This window comes from Ornithodoros turicata, chromosome 8 (assembly GCF_037126465.1).
Source record: "Ornithodoros turicata isolate Travis chromosome 8, ASM3712646v1, whole genome shotgun sequence".
Classification (NCBI taxonomy): Eukaryota; Metazoa; Arthropoda; class Arachnida; order Ixodida; family Argasidae; genus Ornithodoros; species Ornithodoros turicata.
Genome location: NC_088208.1, coordinates 6,683,415 through 6,690,865, shown reverse-complemented (window position 1 = coordinate 6,690,865; position 7,451 = coordinate 6,683,415).

Below are 7,451 nucleotides of genomic sequence, written 5' to 3'. Positions count from 1 at the left end.
ACGAACACTCCACGCCCGTGTCATGCAAGGGGTAACAATAGGGAGTCTTAGTAACTCGTATACACCATTTGAGAACGATATAGACGACCCTCTGTTTACAAATATGTGACGTCACTGCAAGACTGGTTCGAGGTTATATTTTGCTGTGGTGGGCAAGAAACCGAAGAAACGCGTCGACTGATAGGCTGATAAAGCTGATAGTGCCTACCAACATGCTTTGCGCCGGTGGTCAATGACGCAGGGGAGCAGGTCGTCTATACGACGGATGAAACTGTCAAATCAAAATATCAGCGAAGTGGTGTCATCAACTTCGAAGGGGTTGAGCGATGAGCGTATCATGTTTTCGGAACCTTCATCTTGAGCACCTTCCGATTTACTAAAACTCGCTATACTACCGTGTTTTCCGGCGTATAACGCGCGGGTTGTACAGTAAAAAAAAAGTGCTCTGAAGAGGTTCCGCGCGTTATACACGGAAATATTTTCCTGCAGAGTTCCTTGTCAGGTCGGTGACGATCCTCTTCCAGGGTGTGCCGTGGCTTTCTCGCAAATCTCTTAGGTTCAATTGACAAAACCGGCGAAAGGCCACTGGACTTCATAAAAGGGTAGACCCATACCCACACCCTGAACTCAGCCTGCCTGCCTGGCTGACCTTTCCTTTTGCCTGCCCCCTTTTGTTTTTCGTAATAAACATATCCCCCCCGTGAACTCAAGTCGTACCATCTAATCCTTCAGTATCCCACTCTCACCCTCAACGGATTAACCTCATCTTTTTTTCTTTTTTTTTCTATTTTTTGTTGTTAAAGTTATCTTTTACCCTAATCCATCTCATCCCTCTTTAACCGTTTGTTAGTAAATCCTTTATTTCCTGGTTCTTTTCTTTTCCTTTCATTTATTTTATTCTTCTTTCATATATTTTTTTTTTTCTTTGCAGGATAGCAAGCCGACGTCCCGTTTGGCTGACACTTCCTCCCATTTTTTCCCCTTTGGGCTAATAAATACATCCTGCCCCCCTCCCCACCCCCATACCCACCAAGAAGAATACGAAATATTGCTCTGTTTTGAGAACGCACTGGCGGTTATTTGTTCTCGAATCGGGCTTGTCATGTCCCCGAACTTCGCCTTTGCTCTCGGGGAATAAGCGGAGGAATGCTCGTGAGTCACTATCGTCTGTTCTGGCAGTGCGCTTGACCTGACATAAACGGATGGTCTTCTTTTGTAGCATGTCGTGTTGTCACCAAAGTCGTCGGTAACACGCATACAGGGTGTCCCACCGAAAAAGGGCCAGGGGCTAAAGAAAAAACGGAGTGCTCTACACAAATGGAACCAACTGTACGTGCTTGGCAGTTGTGTGGTCTATCCAAAAATATTTTTTTCATCGCCCCTTGTCAATTAATTAGCGGTAATTAAATTTATAACTTTTTAATTATCGGTTTTAGCTCTCCAGATGTCAATGAGGAAGTTGTAGTACATGTCGACAAAGACGCAACTGAAGTGGTTCGAGGTCGCTATGACTTGTCGTTTCGTTTTTTCCCGGGTTTAAAAGTTGGTTTCAGATGCCGGGCGGACCGCAGATCGCTGCCCACAATCCGGCACCCGCGGGCGACAATTCCAGCGCCCTCCGGCGTACATTGACCTTCAGATTAGCGCTTGGAGACCATCCTTGGGCCACGTCACCCAAGAGGAAGATATTTCACCTGTTTCACGGCACACCTATCAGAGTGCACTGCAATCGTCGCGCGCGGGCGCCGAATTATGGGGAGCGCTCTGTGGTGCGCGCGACTTCTGAAACCAATTTTTAAACCCGGGAAAAAACAAAACCACAAGCCATAGCAACCTCGAACCACTTCAGTTGCGTCTTTTTCGACATGTACTGCAACTTCCTCATTGACGTCTGAGAGCTAAAACCGATAATTAAAAAGTTAGAAAATTAATTACCGCTAATTAATTGACAAGGGGCGATGAAAAAATATTTTTGGATAGACCACACAACTGCCAAGCAGGTACAATTGGTTCCATTTGTGTAAAGCACTCCGTTTTTTCTTTAGCCCCTGGCCCTTTTTCGGTGGGACACCCTGTATATGATACACCGCCTTGGTTTACCGTTGAAACTGGTGGCAATCTACAGCAGCTTGCAGCAACATTGCGGTACGCGTTATACATCGAACTCTTTTTTCAAATTCGGCCCGTTTTTAGGGGTGCGCGTTATACGAGGGAAAACACGGTAGCTTCGAACTTTGGATCCGTCACGCGCTAACAGCAAAAAGGAACTCGTAGTCCAAGAGGACGGAGGAAGCAGGGAGCGTCCGGGAGCTACAGCATCCGCCGATAAGAGCAGACAGGATACGTCTCCTGTCTATATGCCGTGTGTGTTCAGAGTGATTAGATTGATCGACGGGGCGCATCCCACTTTCTCTGGAGCTCTTTTCTCTCTTCCTTATATACTCATTAGATTCCTATACGCTTCTTCTTCACAAAGATCGTGTGTCCAAGAAGCGGAGTTTGGATGTGCAGTTTATGTGCACTGATCATTCGAGCGTTCAGGGCAGGAGAACGAACAAACCGTTTTTCGTTTCCTTTTCCGTACCACTCAGGCGTGCTTTCTTTATAGTCCGGTGAGCTTCAGTTTTGCTCGCTACTGGTATAGGCAACAACTCCTTATGGACAAACATACGAGGTTTATCGTTATATATATATATATATCGCTATATATATATCGTTATATGCGTTTGTAGGTTAACGATGGCCACGTGTGGACCCTCGTTCACATGTGAACGCAACCGTTACGTGATGACACGAGTTGTTACATTAAACGTGAAGACGCAGATGAAACCGCAAATCCGCAAATGAAACGTGAAATCGTGCACTCACTCTGCACTGATATACTCCTATCGATGTTTTGCCAGAAGTATAGTCGAAACCGCGCTCTTCTTTTTCTCTTCTTTTTTTTTCATTTGTTATTTTAATCAACACCGCACGAAAAACGAAATATAAGACTCGGGCTAAGCCAGTATCCACGTCGAGACTGGGAGGTGACACGGGTTCGAATCCTGTCACCGGCTGTGCTGTCTGAGATTTTATCTGGGTTTTCCGAAGACTTTCCGGACGAATGTCGGCACTGTTCCCCCTGAAGTCGGCCCAGGACGCACACTAACACCCCCTGTCCCCCACGCTTTCCTGCTGTCCTCTCTCCATCTGTCCACATCTGTACGCCGTTCATAGCCACAGTCGCTTCGCGGCGCTAACGCGGAGTTAAAAAAAATAAGCGAGTGTGTCGATACAGAAGTAGACCCTGTTCTACACATTATTCTCTTAGGTCGCTTTTGTCGCAATTTATTGAGAATCTCAAGAGGCGGCGCCTCACTTGTCAACAATATACGGGGTGTTCAAAATTAAGCTTTCACGAGCGCCATACGCAAACACAGCGATGACAGGAAACCGGATAATAACTTTACGCTACTTGTGTAAGAAACAGGTGCTGCTAATTATGTAGCCCCTGTTTCTTACTCGAGGAACAGAAAAAATAGCACCAGTTTTTTTTTTCTTCGTCTATTTATAAAGTGCTAGTGAAAGCTTAATTTTGAACACCCTGTAGGCACACGCCACACAGAATACACGGAACACTGACACAATGAGTTACGCTCAGGCATCTGTTATTGAACGAGCCGTTTTATGGCATACGTATCCCTCGATCCCATTTTCCAGTTACCGTACAGAAATGGAACGCTGTCAGATTCGTGTAAGCGCCCCTGGTGTCCGGCGCCTATTAAACGCGGCAACTAAATACATTTAGTACTGTCCCGCGGCTATTGTCGCGGAGTTGATAACGACCGTGCATGTGGTGACCTCGCGCAGCTAGCGACCTTGTGAGTAGCAGAGTTCGTGCACTGGGCATCGTGCAATGTCCTTTGACGCGAGGTCGTTCACCACAGAGGTCACGTGGTTCCATCCGCTCTGGCTTCGCTGTCACTGCGAAGTGCGCCGATGGAGGGGAAAAGGAAAGGAGTTATATAGAGGCTGGATATCGAAGAAGCAGTTTTTAAAAAAAGAATCGCCGTTCGGGAGGGAGAATGGATATCAATGGACGCAGTTATTCGCTGTTGAATTAACTCTGGAAATATGTGTTCATCGTACATTTGTTCTCAATTTGTACAGTTAACGTATAGTAACGTTATTCGACGTTTCATTGGTGTTCCCCTCCTCGTCCCCCCGTGAAAAGACGATACGCGACGTTTCACGAGGCGCAACATAGATTTATTATATTCAAAGTAACAATAAATGCGGTGCCTCGAGTTCATCCACTGAGACGATGTTGCGGTTGAAAGAATCAGACCCCATTTTCCTCCTCTTGGATGCTGGACCGTCATCACCAACTCTGAAGGTACCCGAGTTTGTCGTCAAATACGCGGGTGGAGGGGCATATGTCGATAAAAAAAGAAAGAGAGAAAAAGGAAGTGTTAGTCAGGCAAATAGCCAGCTTGCTGTTAAACAAAAAAAAAAAGAAAAAGAGAAAGACCCACTATAACGTGACAGTGTCACAGGTTGTTACAACTTATCGTAGCTCTGTACCGTCTCAGCTGTTCTGGCCTTAGGGGATCCAGCTGTTAATGACTCTACCAGCAATGAGTTGCCACTTTCAGGTGATGGCACAGAGGTTCCCACCGGGGAATGTCTCAATGACAGAACCTCAATTGAAGCTTTCCATTTGACGGCGATGAATGCCCGCATGTGCAGATATGTTTTCCCTGCCCGATATAGATGGGGGCATATTGACTGCCAATAAACGGCTCTTGAAGGTTTCGCTCGTGCAAAGAACGTCGACTTGTTTTTGATCGACGCAGGGAAACATTCCAGGCTGGAAAGGGAAACTCTTACCCTGTGGTGGGGAGTCGTTAGGCAGTTCGCTGGTGTGTTTGATGACTCGTGTTGTTTATTGCTGCATCCAGCAATATGTGTTTGATGACTCGATCGTGTAGCATATCTACTGTCTTTGCCTGAGCCATGGCCAGAACATTCGGCAGAGCCTTTTTGGTGCGATAATAATGACACCCTTCGCAGACGAAACCAATGCGTTTTTGGTGAGAGCAATTAATAAATAAATAAATAAGTAAAAATAGATAAATAAATAAAGGAATACGCTACCGCTAACTTACTTCTATTTGTCTTATCGCGCTTAATGAAATCGCCACCAATATTTCAGTTTGTGCTGCTCAAACGCCAATTTTTTTTTCGCCTCGAGGCAATCAAGAACGCGATGTGGCCTCCCATTAAGCGTTACGACCTCCACAGTCATCGGACTGCATGGACGAGTCGTTTCTAATAGGCCATTTGAAAAAGTTCTAGGGAGCAGCTCGCACCCTGGCAGAACGTGCCGGGAAATGCTGTGCAAAACGACAGCCATTTGCTATCGTCTCCGATTGTCGTCGTCGTACTGGTGTATGCACCTTTGCTGTCGTTTTGCACAGCATTTCCCCGCATGCCATCCTTGGGCGCGCGCTGCTTACTGGAACTTTTGCAAATGGCCTATAAGCACGTCAATGGCTCAGAAAGTTAGGTTAAGTTGGGTTAGGTTAGGGCTCGCCTCCCCTGCCGTGAGGGGTGTCCGACGCCCCTGGGCTCTGGCCTCGGGGGTTTCGAGCAAGCTCTTTAGCCTCGATAACGACCTTTACACTGGTGTAGTGAGAAATTGATGGTATCATGTCAGTGTTAAACCGAAGAAAGCACATAATTGGACAATAACATATAATATGAGATAATGTGGCAAGTTATGAACCGTCTCTTTCTTTCTCTTTTCTTTCGTGCTTGTGACACGAAATAGCCGTCCGTCCACACGTTCTGCTTCACAAATACAAGTTCTCTCCGTTAACGAGGTTTGAACGATCACCAAGAAACGGTTCGGAATTTCACGAAAATACCACCTCAGAAGAACGGAGCGCATCTTCCCCGTCCTTGATTATCCAGCCTTTTTGCCGGCCATCTCGCTCGCTTCCGTACCGTGGCTGGAGAGCACGGTGCGAACGCCATTGTGGAAGTGGCAGCGACATCCGTCGGAAGGTCCCCACCCGTCCGCTGCTCATGACATGACGGGCAGCCCGGTGACGAGCCCGCTGGATATAAAAAAACAAAGTCACTAGATCGCAGTCAAGGTCATCTTGCAGCAAGGTTGTTGACGCTCTCTCTCTCAATCGATAGCAGACGGCGTCTGGTTACCCTCCTTCTTCCACGGCGCGTGCGCTATGCCCTTTCTCCGCGCTCTTTCCATTCGGAACTTGGCGGTTGATGACCCCGTGTGCGTAGAACAACAGTGCTCCCCCCCATACCCGCACTAATGGGAATAAAAAAAATATTATTGTACGAACACGGTGGAAAGGAACTGTTCTGAGGCTCGAATACACACAAACACAACGCAGTCTAGGTGCCTTAGAACGTGAATAATATAACGTGGGCGACATATCCCCGAACAAGAGGACGAACAAACAAGCGTACAACACAGGACAAGACTGCCCAATGTTCATGCATATGCTTATGCTCAATGCTCATGTACATATATGAGTTGCTTGCAGACACCATCCGTCAGACACGCGCAAATGTTTTATTCCAGTTGTAAGGAGCCGAAAAGCGAGACGTGTCGTCAACTTCTGTTCATCTCCGTTACGCGTCATCTTCATATAGACCTGTTGTTCTGGGCCAGGTGGCGCAAGTGAGCAGCAACATCAGCGCCCCAAATTATGCAACACTCCCTAGTTTAGCAGACGACGCGGCACTTTCAAATACACGGTCCCGAGTTGTTCGCAGTTTTCAAGAAGCACCGATTTTTCTGTGGATTTCCTACAGGTTTTGTAGCTTCCCTTGGCACCATACTGTTTGAAACACCATGCCAAACCCGCTGATGAAACTCCTTACTGTTTGGATCCGTGGCCGCTTGGGCCAGAAATGGCGCTGTGCAAACTTCAGTGCAACAGCCCTATAAACGTGTACAGTGCCGTGTATGCCAAAGGGAGTCTGGCCATTAATGGGACCTGCCTATACCTGAGGCTCCATCCACTTTTTGAGGTATCTAGCCAATCACAATTCGAAGTACAGTTGTCTATTATTACATCCATCCAGTACTTATACCTCACCCTTATTTACTGGGTGCCACCATTTTGGAGAGACTCGATTGATTCGGATTGAAACGGATATCACTGGAGACAGATCAAAACGACGGATTTTGCGCCCACTTTTATCAACGCCATCTGCACGGAGCGAGGCATGTTGGGAAGGCTCAGAATTGCAGAAATAGTTGCTGGCAGAAGTGATTGGCCAGGATGGCGGTACAACCGCTTCTTCGTAGCAGACGACAGCCGGTATGAAGTTTTATATCACGTAATGTAAGTACATTGAATCAAAAATGAGCAAAGATGTACGTATAAATAAAATGCAATTATATAATGCAAAATCCTACGTATAAGGGT